General features: G+C 40.5%; 1 long non-coding RNA gene across 1 annotated transcript; it reads left to right on the top strand.

Annotated features, from left to right (window-relative positions):
- The first annotated feature begins 2070 nt into the window (after positions 1 to 2070).
- On the top strand, positions 2071 to 5871 carry LOC106958160 (uncharacterized). Its single transcript, XR_001427099.1, has 3 exons — positions 2071 to 2086; positions 4870 to 5001; positions 5087 to 5871. It is a non-coding gene; the product is annotated as an uncharacterized LOC106958160 (long non-coding RNA).
- Positions 5872 to 19487: the final 13616 nt, after the last annotated feature.

Here is a 19487-nt window from a genome sequence, read left to right on the forward strand (position 1 = left end):
AAACCACCTACAAAATGAACAGGTAGGTGTGCAGTAACTAATTTGTTGAGGGCGATATAATGTGTTGTATGTTGGGTATCAACGTGGTTCAAATTAGCGCTTTAGCATCGCTGTTGGTATTGACCTATTACTACTATGTTACTTAGGGACTGGAGGGAGTTTTGAACACAAACTCCAAACTTTACAACTTTGGAAATTGTTTTCCAAAGTTGTTTTTCCCAGATTAGCCACGGTTTCTACTTGTTCAAATCAAGCTAATTTAGCTGTGACGTAACACACTTGGTTTGGACTCATAGACGGCGGTTATTACAAAGGTAGTAAATATGTTATATGTCAAAGAAGGTTATTGAAATTGGGGGATTTTTTGTTAAATTCGTGTTTTTTTCTCGGACCAGTCAGGCGCATAAGTTATTTGTGAGTCAAGTTTTGGTTGTTACTATATAGAATACCATCACAAAACATTATTAATAATAATACGACATCATAAAATAGATTTTTTATTTCTTTTGTATTGTTCTCTGGAAAAGTTTGAAAACTTACCTTGAAAATGCTTGAAAAGTTCTTGGATTTTACTGTGGGAAAAATATTAGATTATGCAGTTAGAACCAAAAAATTTGCATTATGATGTACACAGAGTTCATTCATTGATTTAAAAAAAAGTTTATTTTATTTAATTAATCAAATGTAAACAAAAGCCTGCAAATCTCACTGAACAGAAAATTAAATATAATTTTTATTCCACTTGTTTTTTTTTTTGTTTTTTTTTGTTTTTTTTTACCAGAAACATGAGCAATAGATGGAGACGATTTCGCACAGCAGTGTGTGAAGTTCACATCAAACACAAATATGGATGAAAGACAAAGCACCTCTGCTGTATGTGCCGTTACTTGCAGCAGAGTTCATTAGTGTGTGAGTGGAAATAAAGGCCCTGCGTTTGGGGATTTCCCCCCTTCCAGCGCGTTGCCTCAACACGAACGCCGCCGCTGCACAAACGCATGGCTGAGGGCGGATTCTTATCAGAGCCCAGATCCTGTCGTCTTTCCACACACGGGTGGAAGTTCCTTCTCCTTAGCTCACTGCGTACGTACAGTGATGGAAATATGGCTTTGATACGTATAAAAACTGATTTATGGCTCCACTTTTATCACGGCTCAGTCAGAGCAGCTGCCCCAAGCGCTCCGTCCTGTGGAGAGGTATTTTTGGGGAGGAAACCACCTGCTTTGATTTACGGCCCCTAAAAGCTGAAAGCTGTGGTCTGGACTGACGAGTGTAAAAGCCCAGACATCTCTCTTCAGTTTGGTCTGAGCTCTGAGAAGACCATATCCCACTGTCCTATATGAAATAAGTTTATCAAAAAGTTACAGTCTGGAGTGTGACACAGTACTAAAATTGATTTACTTATTGGGGCAGTATTATGTCAAATTGAATGTTTTCAGGCGCTGCACAGTGGTGCAGTTAGTAGCACTGTTGCCTTGCAGCAAGAAGGTTCTGAGTTCGATTCGATTCCTTTCTGCATGGAGTTTGCATGTTCTCCCTGTGCATGGTGGTTTCTCTCTGGATGCTCCGGCTTCCTCCCACAGTCCAAAAACATGACTGTCAGGTTAGTTGGTCTCTCTGAATTCTCTTTGTGTGCATGGTTGTTTGTCCTGTCTGTCTCTGTGTTGCCCTGCGATGGACTGGCGACCTGTCCAGGGTGACCCCGCCTCTTGCCCGAAATCACGATAGGCACAAGACCTTCTATTACAGAAATGCTGTATATATATCAAATATGACTTAAAAGAAGTTTACTTCCTGATTTACCACCTTGAAAAAGGCCTCTGTCTCTTTAAGAAGCTCCTGCTCTTTCTGAAACTCTGACTTCAGGAAGCCCTACATGGCTTCTCTATTAACTTGTTAACGTTTTTACCAACGTTTTTGCTCTGAGCAGTTCCACCAGGTGTTTGCTAATTGCTGCTGGCTAGTCTGAAGGAGCTGAGTGGGGGAGGAGCTGCGCCTCGAATGCGGGGCTACATCCACTCAGGCGTTCTGCTCAGCTGAATAGTTGGGATTTCTCAAACATGCATGAAAGAATCAAAGCAACACTCAGGTTTGTTTTTCATGAGGGATTAACATTATAATGTAATGTAAAGCTAAAAAAAGTCAATTTTACATGACACTGTCCCTTTAAGATGATTCTGTTACTCATCAAAACGTTTACGTTGATAAACTTTGTGGTGTTTTGTGTATTTATCGGTTCAACAGTTTGGGACGTCCTCCAGAGATGCTCGCTAATGCTAGCACTAACCGGCGCTGTGAGATCTGCATTGGAAATGCGTTTTGTCTCCCGGGGCGACGGGCCCTCCTTCATTGTTTCACGGCTATCTTGACACCCACTCACCAGAATGGAGGCACGCCGCACTGAACCCTGGGATCTGCGATGCTGCCACCGATAGGCACAGCATCGGCGCTGATTCCATTAAGCTCCAAATTAAAGCAGGCACATCAAAGGGGCCTGCGAGGAGGCAGCGCAGAGATGTGACGGGGGAGAGGGGAGCAAAAATGAGTGAGGGGAGGAAAAAAAAGAAAAGAAAAACCTTCTTTATGCAATCCCCGAACGTGACAGAGCCTAATCCAAATCAATATCTGTGAGTGGTGCAGTGTTGCTACAATGCTAGTTTGGAACACATTAGCAGAAGATGAAAGCATGAAAGTGGTTAGCTTGATGAAAATGTGTCTTTTATGTCATGAGACAAAATTAGGGAATTCTGTAAGAGCTGTCATGCATTCTTGTCCCGTTGTTGTTGCGCAGGAGCTGGTGGCGGCGTCTTTTCAGGCCTGATGTGTGATTTTTATCCCCGTCTCTAAAGCCTCTTCGTTGTCAGAGCAGCGATAATTGAACCGCTCTCACCATCAGGCATGTCGGAAAAGCTTATGTGACCTTTTCATTCAGATAATTCAAGTACAATAAAGTGGGAAACAGATGCAGTTAAGCCCAAAATTATTCACACCTCTGGCAGATTTAGATTTTTATTTCATAGAACATCTAAATCACAGATGTAAAGATTATTGTGATGAATTGGAGCTCAGTTGTTAAAAAACAGCGGAAACATTGAAAAAGCAAATATAAAGAGCTGCAGTGAGTAAATATTTTTCCATTAACCTGTCTGTCACTAGAGGACCCAAATTTGGGTCCTCTAGTGACAGGGGTGTCAAACTCCAGTCCTCAAGGGCCTCTGTCCTGCAACTTTTAGATGTGCCTCTGCTGCACCACACCTGAAAAGAATAATTAGGTCATTAGCAAGGCTCAGGAGAACCGATCTACACAGGGAGGAGGTAATTAAGCCATTTCATTCCACTGTTTTTTACCTGTGGCACATCTAAACACTGCAGGACAGCGGCCCTGGAGGACTGGAGTTTGACACCCCTGTCATTGTGAATGACAACCTGAGACCAACAGGTTCATTATTGAGAAGGGTATAAATAATTTTCAACATGCACTTTTTAATGTGTAAAACAATCTTGACGCTTAATTTACTTGGCTATCAGAAACAAATTTCTTGGTTAAAAGTATTTTTTCTTATATTTTCAACTAATTTTTAAAAAACTTCCAGATCTATGAGCTTTTTGGACTTTAATGGATTCTGCCAGCTTTTTGTTTTCACCACTAAACAAATATAAGTAATCATAATCAAATGAAGTGAAAACATATCTAAAATTTCATGAGTTAGAACAAAGACAACTATGCCAAATCACATTGTGGAGCCAGATATTCCTACCATCAGTTGGGAGGAGTAATTCCTCTAATATGCTAATAGTGTAGCTAATGCTTCAATTAGCGGTTTCGCTAACTTTGTTTAGCACACTTAACTTTCCCTTAATGCATTTACTAGATAAATTGCAAAGCTCTAATTTACTTGGCTGTTTTATAAACTTTCAGTCAAATAAAGTTCAACATCTGTACTAATTTTTTGCTTAGCGCTTTAGCATTTTTGCCAACTTTGAAAACATTTAGCACACATAACTTCCACCCAATTAAAAAATTCTAGATAAATTCTGAAATGCTAATTAACTTTGCTGTTTGGCAGTTGAATAAAGTTTAACATCTGTGTTGAAGTTGTGGTTATTGAATTATTCACATACATTATATTCTTTTATTTTGGAAGTGGGTGAAGACAGTTCAGATCAGTTTCCTCTCTCCGGTTGGAAAACTTACCTTTAAAATGCTTGAAAAGTGCTTGAATTTTACTGTGAAAAAATATCACAATATATGTAGTTAGAACCAAAACACATATTTATATATGACTTCCACAAAAAAAATGATTTATTGATTAAAGTTTTATTTTTATTAAAATAATCCTCATTAATTTATTCATAACTGCCAAATATATGTTTAAATAGTTATGGGACTCTTAAAATGTTGATTAAATGTCACACTGCAAAAACAGAAAATTTTACCAAGTATGTTTTAGTTTTTAGCCTGATTAGAAATATATTAACCTTTAATTTGTTTTGAGCTAATAATTTCTTAATATTGATGGAAAAATTTCACTGGGAGATTATTTTAATTATGATGAGGCCTTTTTCCTGTGCTGTAAGTGAAATGATCTGCCAGTGGAAGTATTAATGTTTTCATCAATATTAAGGAGTCAGTGACTTAAAATAAGCTTCTGTTTCTTGCAGAAAGTTACTTGTAGGTTAGTTTAGTCTTATTTGAAGTGTACTAAGACGGTGGATTTTCTGTTTTTGCAGTGCAGTTTCAGTCTGAGCTGGATGTTTAGTTTTCCGTCAGTATCTGTGAGGCTTCATCTGTGTCATGTGGAGGGTAACACGAGGGGGACCGCTGGGATGCCGTTGTCTCTCCTGATAATCTGTATTTATTTTTCTGTGAAGGGTGGAAAATTTGCTGCTAATCCCTCAGGTTTCTGTAAGTGTTTTATCAACCAGAGATTCTTCACCAGATGACACCGGAGATAAGGCGGAGGGAAAGACTCTACGTGATGCCGGACGCATAATCCCGGCCAGGTTTGTCCAGCGGATTTTCCCACTCAGTCAACACCGGAGAACCTCGCCGCTCGCTGTAAGCGTCCCTCTCTTTGTTTGTTTCCAGAAGCAGAGAAAGGTGAAGAGGGGTGACACGCAGCGGTGGTGAGGGTGGTGTTTGTGGCCCTACAGCAGTCTGCCTGATTACATCGCCACACAAGCGTGTCTTCAAAGCCTTCCCCTCCCCACCGCCCAGTTTGACCAGATAAGGGCCCCCTCTCGCTGTGGTTCAGCTGGGGGACAGGAAGACACACGAAGGGGTCAACAGTAGTGCCATCTGCGCCTCATGTTCAGCAAATACTGCACATCTCTGTCAACAGACCGTCTTACTGTACAAACACTTCCTCTGGTGATCCTGCAGCCGGTTTGTTTGATCGCTCCTGTAAGTTTTACCAGGTTGTTTTGATTAAAACGACTTCATTTTGAGCAACGAAGCCGGTGATTAAAACTCTGAAGCCGTCTATAATTTCTTTACATTTTTCTTCCAGGCAAACAGACTTTCTTGTAATCTTTAAAGGGGCGGTATTATGCGTTTTCCAAGTACATAGAGCCGCTAACATAAATCAACATAACATAAATCAAGTAACCACATTAGCTTCATTTGGTATAAAAATGCTACATATATCAAATAAATATGACTTTGTAATTTAATGCCTTGAAATTGGGTCTCTGTCTCTTTAAGAAGCTCCTGCTCTTTCTTAAACTCCGCCTTCATAAAGTCATCATAACATGGCTCCTTAATTAGCCCTTTAACGACGTTTTAACCAGTAGCTCCTATAAGGAGCTCAGCTGATGTTCCACCAGATGTTTGCTGATTCCTGTTGGCTAGTCTGAAGGAGCTAAGTGGGGGAGGAGCTGCACCTAGGAGGCGGGGCTAGGTCCACCCAGCCATTTTATGAGTATGAAAGAATCAAGGCAACACTCCAAGGAAACATGATGTAAAGATAAAAAACGTTTTTACATGAAACTGGCTCCTTAACATTCTCCAGATATTTTAAAGTGACACCGACAAGATGGCAGAACCAAGTATAAGTTGTCAGTAAAGTTTATATTATTCACATAGTTTATTTTTTAGAAGTCGAGTGACATTAAATGCAAACATGTTTCAAAATACTTTTAAAGCTGCAATACGTAACTCGCTTTCATTTATAATGCAATTAATTGATTTATTGCTTATTGGCCTAATCACGCTTACTTCACATTTCATTCTTATTTGGTTCTAAGTGGAAAATCAAGCAGTGCGACACATTCCCAGAGTAAAACTACAGCAGTAGCTGATTATTAAATAAATGGAGAACATTTGATGTTTTTAACATAACGCAGCAGGAGTTCTTTCTTTAATATTTGATAGGTTGTTTACTCTTCAAGAGCAACGCATCAATGAGCCAATCATGAGATAATAACTACGATCTTGGTCTATATCCTGTGTCTCCAAAGTGAGGCTCAGGGGCCATTTGTGGCCGTCGGAACATTCCTGAGGGCCGTTGATCACAGTCCAGACATTTGATGGAGATTTAAAAACAGTGTTGGGATGAAGCAACACAAAGTATTTATCCAAGTTTTTACTTTGAATTTAATTTCTTTTAATACTAAAAGGAGACCAAATAAACAACCTGGGTATTTTAAGTAATTAAGCCATATTCTGTTCTTGTTACTGAAAAGACACAAACAAATCCAGAAGATGAAAAGTTTACTGCATGTTGTGGTTTTTTGTTTTAAATCTACAATGTACATATCTCTCATCTACAGAAATCCTACTGCTTTGCTCATTACATTAAAATATTGTGTGCTTAGTTTATTTTTTATTTTTAAAAAAATAGTTTTTGCTATTAAAATTTTGTGGCTCTCTGAGTTCTTTCAACTTGCCATAAAGTTTGCTCTCCTCACGTCTGCGTTTCAGTAGTTTAACTGTAATCTTCCACTTCCTGCCTCCAAACGACTCCGCCGTGACCTCGCCTGCAAGGTGGTTTCCAGGCTTGGGAAGGTGAGACCTACAGGAGTCAGCCGAGGCCCCCCACAGTCTGAGATTTCTCTAAAAATTTCAATTACATCTGTGGTTTCCAGGGTTTGATGAGTGAACGGCTGACAAGCCGGGACAACAAAGGAGATGGATGCAGTCACTGCGCTGCTGGGTAATAAAATCCGGGAATATCAAAGTCAGCTTAAAGAAAGCTGCGGCGCACAGAGTGAGCTGTTCCCCAAGCATGTGTCAGCGTAGCGAGGGGAAGCTGCCATGTGGGGACTTGAACGGCAGCCAGTGAAAACAGAATCGGCTTTGCATGGAGGAGAAAAGTTACACAACAGAGCCTGTAATACCTGGTCAAACAAACTTGTGACTGTAGGAGGATTTCAGACAATTGAGTTGTTGAAGATTGAAAAGGATCACAAGACTGTGACCAAATAGACTCCTTTTTTCATCTGGGAGAGGCCCGGCTCGCTTCGCCCATTATTAATGATGTCGTGAGTGTGAAACTTTGATTTGTGTGCGGACTAATGGGAAACAAATTGTCTGAGCATGTTTTTGATTTGAGACGGAGGGATTCCTTAATCCTGAACCAAAAGGAAGAAACAGACCTCAGAGATTTGGTTTGGTGAAGAGGGAGAGTGACAAGAACCGGGCCAAACCCTCCACACCCCAAAATGATTACGTCTGGAGCTTTGATTTGTTTTTTGTGGCAGAGATTCAGCATAACAGAAACATCGCTTAGAGACTTCATATCGATGCGTCAGCATCATGCAGTTGCTGCAGGTTTGCCAGCGTTACGTTCACGGTGACGATCTTATGGAAGAAGATTAGGGCCAAAAAAATGAAAATCTGACTAAACTTCTGAGAAAAGTCAGAATCCTGAGCCAGAATTCTAAGTTTAATGTCAAAATTCTATATATTAAAAAAAAACCTTTTAAAAAGTCTAAATTCTGAGAAAAGGTTTGAATTCTGAGTTTAAAGTCTTAATTTTTTGTTTTCCTGTTCATCTTCCATAGGATCTCCATTATGTCCCTCAGATGCTCCGCTGAATTCGTGTCCAGTGACTTTGGACCCGGATGAAGTGTCGTGATCTGTAGCCATCAGAAGATGAATTTCCTGTGGTCAGAAACAAACCCAAGTAGGTTTTGCTATTTAAATATCAACTAGAAACCAAAGAAGAATAATAACTGTACAGGCATGCCTAATACATATGTGAGTGTATATTGTCCTTTGGACAGTCAGGCTTTCTTTTATTCTTATAACAAGGATCTTTTAGTAGTTTATACGCCGCAAATCTGGAACAAACTTCCAGAAAACTGCAAAGTTGCTGAAACACTGAATTCCTTTAAATCAAGGCTAAAACCCCACCTGATTATAGCTGCCTTTGATGAATAACAACTGAAACTTTGATTAATGTTTGATGACAGATACTCTTGGTGAGTTTGATGATGGCATTTGACAAAATATAATGTTTGTTTCTTGTTTTGTAATTGGTTATTGTGTTGGGTAAGGCTGTAATGATTCGACATTAATTTGTAAACTTCCTCCTTAAATTGTGTCTTACTGTTTATTGCGCTGTGTTCAGGTTGGACGATTATTTGTGTTGCGCATTTTGCAACGCTCTCACTTCCACCAATGAGCTGTTGCTGAATGCTAAGTGTTATAAGCATAGACATAATATATATATATATATTAATTATGTCTATTATAAGCAACGATGGAGGTGGAGACAGGAAGCAGCAACGACAAGAAAGAAGCTAAAAGGGTCAAAGTATGGAATTAATTTAAAGTTTAAACTAAGGAGAGAAGATAACAGCTCAGTGCGTTTACTTCAAAACAGAAGTGGCGTTTCACAAAGCAGATCCTTGATCTCATCAGCAGGAAACGCCGCTACTAGCATCGAGCTAATTCTGCTAACAAGTGATGGTTTTGTTCCCTTTTGCAAAAACACTGTTAACTTTTATCTGAGATTGTTGTCAGGCTGGGTGATGTGGCTGAAAAGCGTAGCACGCATTTCATTTCTGTCGATATCGATAGCTATTTATTAGTTTTTTGTTTCAAATATATTAAATTAAATACTGCCAAACTGGTGACGTAGCATAGGTTGTTGCTTGCTAATTGCTTGCTAATGCTTACATTTTAAGAAATAAAAAGTTTTCTTATTTAAAAAAGAACTAAATTGTTTCTTACGAGCATTTTCTATTTAATATATTTATTTTCAGAGGTTAGCTGATTGTTATTCGATTACTTGATTAATTGTCAGAATAATTGATAGATTACTTGATCTGATCGTTACTAAAATAATTGTTCACACCCGTTACGTATTGTTACGTTTTTATCAAGTGAAGCCTTGTCTCTGAAATATACTCTATAGATAAACTTTGCAGTTTAACAGTCGCATGTATATTTTGTTGAAATGTAATCCTGATGAGGCACAGCAGACGAGTCCTGAGGCACACACCACAGCAACCTGGGTCTGGAAGGGTAACATAATATCACAAAATGTTCCTTAAGACGATGAAGTCACGCCGAACGACAGGAAGCATCTGGCTGCAAGCGACCACATGCAGAAAGCAGGACAATAAGGCTGTTTGACTGATGGAGGGAGGACGAGGAGAGGATGATGAAGAGCCACTTGCAGTGCGACTTTAATGATGACAACAGAGCAGAAACACATTTCAGTTTTTATTTTTCCTTCTCAGTTAAACATCAGGATGACTGTACAGTAAGGCGGCTTCAGATACAGGTCTGTGTTTTTGTGTCTGAAAGGGACTGTGTGTGTGTGTGTGTGTGTGTGTGTGTGTGCGGTGAAAGGGTGGAGCTCTGAACAGAGGGCCCCTCTCGCCCAGACTTGAAAAGGCATTCTTTCATCATTGCTAATCTCCCAAACATAAACATGAGAGCATCCACACAATCTCTCTCTCTCTCTCCCTTTCAGGGCCGAACAAGGCGGCGGGGGGGCGTGACCCTCCCAGTACCGGAGGCCAGGGACCGTACGGGCGCGCGGGGGGCCGTGCGTGCTGTTTGTGTTACTGAGAGTCACCGTATCAATCAACATATCAGGTTTATAACAGTTGTGTTAGAGATTTCCAGAGTATTCATGGGTGTGTGTGAGAAAGCGTCTGCGAACTGGTTTTTGATTTAAGGTTTGTGTGTGTGTGTGTGTGTGTGTGTGTGTGTGTGTGTGTGTGTTTTCCTGTGCAGGAAGAGTCTCATCCTCAATGTTTTTCCACATATGTAAGCATGGGAGGTGTAATTGCTTGTGATTTCAACAGAAAATTAAGCTACAAATTGCTCATAGATACAAGACAAAAGGAGAAGCACTATCCTCCAGAGAATCTGTGGATCTGCTGGGAATGAACATGGGACAAGTGACAAGTCACCATTTTGTATTTAAAGAGGCAGAATTATGCGTTGTCCGGTGCTTTGGGGGCCTCTGGACTTGATAAGGCGCTAGACAAGTACAAAGCCTTACCATTTATATATCATAATCAAGTTTTACCTTCAGTTGTTATAAAAATGCAATTTGACTTTGATATTTAACATCTTGAAATTGGGCCTCTGTCTCTTTAAGAAGCTCCTGCTCTTTCTGAAACTCCACCTTCAACATGGCTCCTCTGTTAACCCTTTAACGATGTTTTACCAGTGTTTCACTGAGAAGAAGCTCCTATAATGAGCTCAGCAGTTCCACCAGGTGTTTGCTAATTGCTGCTGGCTGAAGGAGCTGAGTGGGGAGGAGCTGCGTCTCGGAGGCGGAGCTAGGTCCACCGAGGTGTTTTGCTCAGCTGAATGGTTGCCATGGAGATTAAAGGATAAAAGGATTTTTCAAACATTCATGAAAGAATCAAAGCAACACTCAGGTTTGTTTTCAATGAGGGAAAAACAACATGATGGAAAGCTCAAAAAGTATTTTTTTATATATATAAAAGTGCCCCTTTAAAATAATTTTAAAAAATGTGAATGTTATATTTCTCATGCTAAGATCATTTTTTATTTTCTACCCTGAAAGAAGCATCTTTAACACCCAGATATAAACTGATGTTTCTGTGGTTTAAGAGCAGCAGGACTTTGGAAATACATGTTTTAAAGACTAAAAATACTTTTTATTTTAAAAATAAACAGTTTTTGCAGAGGAGTAGTTACTGAAACGGGTATAAGTCAACAAATGAAAAGAAGCAACTGGAAACCTGGAACTACTGGTGTAAATACTGAGGAGGTGATGAACATTATGTCTCACTTCTCATCAGTTTATTTATTTCAAACATTTTCACATTTACAGTTTGAATATCATAATGCATATTTAGAAAAGGATGTAGGCACAAACTTATATGATCCTGCCTCCTTTCTTTTATACGTCTTACTTTAATGTTATTCTTTATTTCAGACAAGAAAGGAAAAAATAAAATATATTTATGAATCTTACTTTACATCTGTGGTTTGGATAAGGAGTGAGTGAATTTTAATGTTGATGCTGGATTAATGAAATTAATCTGGAACCAGCTGAGACAGAAACGTTTTGGAAGATGCTTCCTCTGGTGAAAAACTAACAGCATTTCAGAAAAAGAAACAGCAGTCAGAGGTAACCATCTGGTTAAACTACTGTTTGCTGTATTAGGGAACCAATAATTCTGCTCTCTGGTAGAAAATACAGAAACAATGTTTGGTAATCAGTTCATGACCTCAAACTCAACTTGGGCTAAACAGCAGGGCAAAAGTCAACACCAGGTGGAGGATTTTTTTAAAGAGACAGAGTCCCCCCTCTCAGTAGCTCTAAGAATCAATGAAGGGTTTGGGTGGCCTAGTCAAAGTCTGGATAAGTGTAGGAGTGCGTTAGATTCCTTTGATCTGATTGGATGGCACGGTGAGGTTAGCTGGCACAGCCACTTATAAGGTTTAGGGTGATTATCTCTTCACTCCAGTTGGCTTGAGGAGCATTTTCTCTTTAATAATGAAAATCAACATCAGTGAAATAAAACACTAACAGTCAGGAGATCAACTCTCACTGTTTGCTTCTCCTCTGAACAGAAGAAGTGCCCTTCTGAAATCGTTTTTATATCTCCCTGAGGCTCAACAACAGGACGTAAGGCTAATAACTAGATTCATAAAAACGCAGGATATGTATGATTTCAGGATGTTTTAGTTTTATAAACTCCAGTTACTTTTTCCCTATAAATTTAAGTTAACAAAATGTTTTCTCAGTTTCGGTGTCATTAGTTTTAAACATAATAGCCTTGATCTTGATGTGACTAATAACTTTCGAGAGCTTTCGGTGCAAAGCCATGAATTGTAAGTGGACAGAATATTGGCATGTGAGCTGGAAGCAGAGAACAGCGTGTGCTCCTCTGTGCAACATGGACGCTCATTTCCAGGCCTTCACTGCTGGCATGAAGTGAGCCCGACTCACATGAAGCATGCCTACGAGTGGGCACACACACATACACACACACACATACATACACACGCTAAAGCTGGTTTTTGCGTAGCATTTAAGAGATAAGGCCAGCGAGTTAATGTAGACGAAGTGCCATAATCCAGTTTTCGTCCCTCTCTGGCTCTCTTCCCCCTCTCCGCTCGTCTCCAGCAGCTTCTCCGCACTTCAGCTGCATATCTGTGACAGATTAGGGCAGATCACGGAGGATTACCGCCACCAGACACAGCCCCCCGACACGCTGACCAGAGACGCCCCCGCAGGGAGACGGGGAGCAGCAGGGGGTCCAGGACCGGGTTTAATATTTAGCTGCTTCATTTATTGATCACAGGGCCAGAAGGGGGTAACTGACTGCATTCTCCGGGGTTAAGAAATATTCATAAGAATGATTTTATTTGGTTTAGATGAAATGTAAACATTCTAGGCACCCTGTATTGCTGGAAGGATGCATAATACCTCGGTACCTGATATTCATGTGGGATTCGGATGCAGAATGAAAATAGCTCCAACTGTTTTTATTATTTGGATCTGATTTCTAAAAAAGAAAAGAAAATGAATCCATAGAGCTTGGTACCAGATAATAATCACCCAAAACTCTGCAGCACCTAAAGCTAAATATCTGACAGACAAATCATTACCTTGTTTGCTTTATTCCAGACTCAACAACTTTATTTTCCTCTGCAGCGCGCCTCAGCGGCACCCAGTGGACGCTGTGGGGTACTGCACCCTGCAGAGGAAACATGCAGCAGAGTTTATCGCACGGATTTGATGCGAGTTTGAGATAAAATGAAACTGATATCCCAGCACTTTTAAAAGTGATGCTTATGGGGGGTTTTAAGGGCAACATTTCGAATATGAAATGCATTTTAAATGAGGGAAAACTTTCCAGACAACTTTCCCACAGTTAACTGTTACAGTCCGGAGAGAATATTTCACCCATTTTCATTAAAAGGGAGTCTGAGTAAATTAGTATCAGCCTTTATCCCTCCACATCCAGTGACACCATGTTTATGATCAATAATATATGACCGGAATAAAATGCATACATGATGGAGATACACTAACCCCACTTCTGTTTGAGTGTGATCACAATTACATTCATGTTCTTTGTAAAGAGAGTTTTTTTCTTGTTTTATCTTCAGAATATCTCTCCATATGTGACTGAACTGAAGCAATCGGATCAAAGAGAATATTTCAGTGTTGTTCCACCATGGACGGGTAATTTACTTTATAGTCAGGTTAAGATTGGAAGCGCTCCTCTCCTCCACACAGGCAGAGCTGAAAACAAAATAGGCTTCATGTTTTTTATGATTTTAACTCTTGGATGAAAAATTGACTTAAGATGAAAAAGCAGTTTTTGCATCATATATTGTTTTGTACTGCATAACATCAAAAATTAAATATTATAATGCATCATTGTTAAAGCGGCAGTATCATGTAAAATTTACTTTGTTAGCTTTACATCATGTTTTAATGTTATTCCTTCATCAAAAACAAACCTGGAGTGTTCATTCTGCTCTTTCATGCAAGTTGGAGAAAACCATTAATCTTCATATTAACCATTCAGCACCTTCGAGCTGCAGCTTCTAAGCAGAGCAGCCCTGCCCCGCGACTCAGCCCCTTCAGACTAGCCAGCAACAATTGGCAAACCTGGTGGAACTGCTGAGCTCATTGTAGGAGCTACTGATAAAGGGTTAATAGAGGAGCTGAACCTTCACATAAAGACAATTATGTGAAGGTTCAGCACAATTATGTGCAATAATGTTCTTCAGGATTAGTAGTCCTCTCATCCTGAAGAACATTTCCAGGATTAGAGGACTACTGACTACTAATAAATCCATGTATTTATCCTTAGTCGCATTGATTACTAAGATTACTAACTGGAACTGATCAACAGATCTGATGAGCATTTGCTTGATGGTTTTGATGATGGCATTTGACAAAATGTAAGGTTTCATGACTTGTCACTGTGATGTTTCATTATGTAAAGCACGTTGAACTGCCTTGTTGCTAAAATGTGCTAAACAAATAATCCTGACTGACTCGTGTGCTTTAAAGTATTTTATTTAGAATCGTTTCTGTCAGATTTACTAGCTTTCTGAAAACCAACGGCTCTTATGGTGACCAAAGTCTGGTTCTAATACAGTTTGGGGTCAGAGGTTAGTGTTTAGAGAAAAGTTATGAATTAGGTTTGGTTAAAGGAGCAATATTATGTATTTTACAGGCACATTGTGTTATTGAACACCTTAAAATTGGGCCTCTGTCTCTTTAAAAAAATCCTCCACCTTTAAATGACATTTTTACCAGTGTTCCACTGAGAAGTAGATCCTATAATGAGCTCAGCAGATGTTTGCCAATTGCTGCTGGCTAGTCTGGAGGAGCTGATTGGGGAGGAGCTGGGTAGAGAAAGCAGGGCTTGGCCCAAAGAGGCATTTTGCATTGCTGAATGGTTGCCAAGTAGATTAAAGGATTTCTCAAATCTTTAATCAAGGCACTGATTAAAGGTTGAATAAATCAAGGCACTCCAGGTGTGAAGAGAGAATAATTTTATAACATGATTTAAAGACAAAAAGTCAGTTTCACACTTTACTGCCCCTTTAAGGTTGTGGTCAAGAAGGTGAATGAATGGAAATCAATACAAAATCCTAATATGGGTAGAAATATAAGCGTGTGCGTGTATGTGTGTGTGTGTGTGTGTGTATGTGTGTGTGTGTGGCCTGGGCCGGCCTGAGGCTCCACCTGGATGTAGAACAAGTGGGAAACCATCAGGGGACACGGACGCCGCTCAGCCCACTACAAAGGGCTGGCGGGGTGAGGCGCACGGACGCCATAACACAGCCAAAGTCCCATTGTTCTGCCCCCGTTTCATCTCTCCTCCTTCTCTCCAAATATTTGGAGGAACGCTCTGAATAACATGCTGGTACTGAGAATATTGTGCTGTGTATATTGTTGAAAGGAACTCAGCCAGTCTGAGTTTTTCGCTCTTCAAAGACGCTTGCTTTGTTTTGTTTGGGTTTTGTTTGCTCCCGCATTTGAATTGTGCTCCGTGATTTCGTGGATATCTCATTGTTCCAGGATTTGAGATTGTTGGACGGAGAAGCGCCCACTGGCTCATTTATTTTCGTTGTGTCACGTGACTCATTGTAACTGGAACGCAGTGGGAGAAGCAGGCTGCAAAAAGGTGCAATAACACAAAAAACCAACAAGTAGCTCCTGTTTCCCACTGCTGTAGCTGCTGTTTGTGAGAGAAAGTTTGATTCTCCCTCATCATTAGACGCCCGTATGGGTTCCAGCGGGCTCATTTCCATACCGAGCCAATGGGAAGTTGCTGATTAAAAATACAAGACCGCAGCTTTCTCTTCAGAGTTCAAAAACACAAAGCTGAAAGTGAGGAACTGAAGCATTAATCATGTGATCAGTGGGGGATGAGCATGAATCTCAACGATGCGGGGTTACAGCGTCGCCGTTTGATGGCCCTTTCTGGGGACCCCGGAGCTGATTGGGCCCTCAGGGCGCCCTGCAGCGCTGCCCCGTCGCAGGGGCCTGACTGACAGCGCTAATGAAGTCTGCCATCGCCGGGCAAGGGACCACTCAAGAGAAGGCGCCAAACTTCAATCGTCCGCAGAGTTTGAATCTCTCAGCGGCGAGGGGGTGAAGAGAGGGGCCCCCTGGGGAGCCGGCGGCCCCCAGCCTGCCTTTGAATGTTCCTCCGATTACCGCGTGTCAGGGGCGTGTCTGGGTTTGTTTTGGGTGGCACACGAAGGCTACGTTCTTCTGCAGCCCTTTTGCGACCTGAAACTGACATGACAGTCTGAGCAACGTAGAACGTTTTTTTACAATGTGACCCAAACGCTGCAGGATTTAAGGCTTTTTGTGCATTCTTTTTATTTATTTTCTTTTTTTTTTTTTTTGCATTGCTGCTTACATTTCCAAATATATGCAACAAACATACACTCACCTACAGAGAAACCAGAAACAAAAAAATCAGAATTAAGGCCTGCAGTGAGAACAAAGCCTACAATTGTAATTTCATCTAAATGCTTTGCTTAGATTACAATGAGCAGTGAGTCTAAACCTGAATAACAAATTAATTTACTTACCAAAACTGAACACACAGATCTGTTCAGCATGTAAAAGTACTCACAGGATCATTTTTACACTCTTACAATTAGGCTACACCACGCTAAACAGACTAACTGTACACAACCCTATTTTTAGATCGATTGATTCCATTTGGGTCTCAAGTAAGTAAACTTTAATATAAATAAAGTAAACTTTATTTATATAGCACCTTTACAAGTCAGAAACCAAAAAGTGCTTTACAAAATACAACACATAAAAACACAAAGAGAAATAAACAGCATGCTTGTGACATAAAACAAAATTAATTAAAAGCTGATCTGGATAAATGTGTCTTCGGCTGGTTTCACACAGTGAATCCAGGCAAACTGCATCTAAAAGCAACCCAAGCGCTTAGTAAAACACTCAGTCGATTTTTGGCAATAGCTTGATGTTTTTTGCTGTCTGGAAAATTAGTCATTTCAAAAACTTTAAGATTGTTAAGGCACAAATCAGCAGGCACTGTGCTGTTACCTAGCAACCCAAGTTGAGCTCCAGCACATTTGGTCGGCTGGTTTTACCACGTTATGCACTGTACAATGGCTGCTGGAAAAGATAAGTGTTCTACAGTCCTTCCACTGGCTCCCTGAGCTCAGAGAAAAGACTTTAAAACACTGAACGGCTTAGTGCCAGAATTCATTAAAGATCTGCTGTTGTGGTACCAACCTTCTAGATCCCTCAGGTTCTGCTCTGCATCCCAAGACCCAAACATGGAGAAGCATCTTTCAGCTTCTATGCACAACAAATCTGGAACAAACGTCCAGAAAACTGCAAAGCAGCAGAAACACTGAGTTCCTTTAAAACAAGGCTAAAACCCACCTGTTAGTTGCCTTTGAACCATAATAACTGGAACATTGATCAACTTATTTGATGATTTTGATGATAGCATTCATCAAAATGTAATGTTTGTTCAATTGTTGACTGTGTGGCGTTTTCTTTATAACTTTGTATTTTGTGTTTTAATTATGTAAAGCACCTTGAACCGCCTTGCTGCTGAAAAGTGCCACACAAATAAAGTTGATTGAATAAATGTGGCCTGAAACCTGCTGGAATGCAGCGGTTTTATTATCGAAGTGAAGGAGCTCAGAGTCCTGAGAGGATTTTTCCGGAAGCTGTCCTCTGAACGCTCTCTTTGACGTCACAGTTACAGCTGTTTTCTGAACAAAGCCCCTCTGATGTGTTCCCAACAAACCCAAAGAAAGACACCAACTCAGGTAACTTCAGCTTCGTCTTTGTAGTTTGCAGGAAAAAGTTTCAGCTCTCCGGCATCTCTTCTTCCCCATGCAAACAAATCCCGTCTCTGCACGACGGAGGGCTGCTGAAGAGCAGCGCGGCCTCGGCGGACCCTTCCCCACTTTGTTCTATTATTCACCATCTCTGGCTTCAGAACTCCCCGGGATCTCCACGGGGTTACGCGCTCCGTCCTGACGGAAACACTCCTGCGCCACTGAGAGCCTGTTTACTCTCCGGCCCTGCGCGTACAAGCAGTCGCTGTACTTTCAAACGCAAATCAAAAACAGAAACCATTTGTAAATCTTATGTTCACATGGCGCTTTTTGAATCCTCTCCAAAAAAAAAAAAAAGCCAGCTTGTTTTTAATTATGACATTTGGACAAATGTCAACCAGCTTACGGTATTGTCTATTTTCAACCATCTCTCCTCTCACAATGCTCATTTGTTCCCACATAAACAGTTATTTGAAAGATAAAAGCAAACATGTTTATTTTTTATTTGTCTACTTACTTCTCCGTTAGGTCCCCAAAGGCTTTTATGAGCTCTTTGGTAATAAGCAGCAGAGAAGGATTTTGCTTGTGCTTTGATGTACTCTTAGATTAAGTGAAGTCTGGAGCGATGTCTACAAAAATACACGACGCTCTTCCTCTCCGCTGGCCCTTCCTCTGCGCTCCCAAACCGCCATGAAAAGACACTGGATGTTTTGTAGTTGCAGGAGACTCATACGGACTCCGACGAGAACCTCAGATGAAGCGTTCCCCAAAGAAACACAAGCTGGGGAGACTTTTTTTTTTTTAGCCTTTCATAAACTTGTTTCTCCCAGCACCCCTCCTCTCCTTGGAAAATGTCTGTTTTCAGAGTTGCTTTGATATATTTGGATGTTGCTCGGCTTAAAAGAGACTCAGCAACAAGTCAAAACTCAAAGGAAAGAAGTTTGAGTCGCAAAAGTCATAAAAGACAGAAAACTTTCTCATTTAGGAATATTAAAATCAAATGTTCGGTGATAACCAGAGGCAACAAATGAAAATCAGACGTTTTAAAAGGGATTTATGACCAAACCCTTTTAAAATTCTGCTGGTTTTACAAATCAGGACACAGTTCAGTTCAGTTTGGGTTTTATCTGCTTGTTAATGAAAGGTGGCATGAATAATTCAGCATGAATTCAGATGAACTGCAGCTTTGAAAGAACCTGAACTGCCGCTGATTTGAGGAGTGATATGATGCTGACCTCTGCTGGCCGCATCAGGATTATTAAACTGCATCTTCATGAACTATTACAACCACTAAAATTTGACAGCGCTCCATTTTTCTTTACATTGTGAAGAAGGAAGTTGCATTAGTGTCTTCTCCGGAGGACTTTTTGCCGTTTCCTTCAATGGTTCTTGGCACAGCGACTCAGCAACTGAAACTGGAACAAATGTTGTAATTTCGGTCCCAAATACACAGCTGACTGTTTACTGAACTATCAGATGTGAAAACAGCCTAAAACATGCAGACTTCAGATACCACTGTCTTAGTTTCTAGATGTTTACAGAAATGCAGCCAGGTAATTTGTCCTCAGTTTCTCTCTAATACAAGGGTGTCCAAAGTCGGTCCTCGAGGGGGGGCATCCTGCATATTTTAGTTTTCTCCCTGGTTTAACGCACCTGCATCAAATGATGACTGGTTACAGGGGTGTCAAACTTCAGTCCTCAAGGGCCTCTGTCCTGCAACTTTTAGATG

Source organism: Poecilia latipinna, unplaced genomic scaffold, assembly GCF_001443285.1.
Source record: "Poecilia latipinna isolate Pla-1442-1.1 unplaced genomic scaffold, P_latipinna-1.0 Scaffold967, whole genome shotgun sequence".
NCBI classification, from domain to species: domain Eukaryota; kingdom Metazoa; phylum Chordata; class Actinopteri; order Cyprinodontiformes; family Poeciliidae; genus Poecilia; species Poecilia latipinna.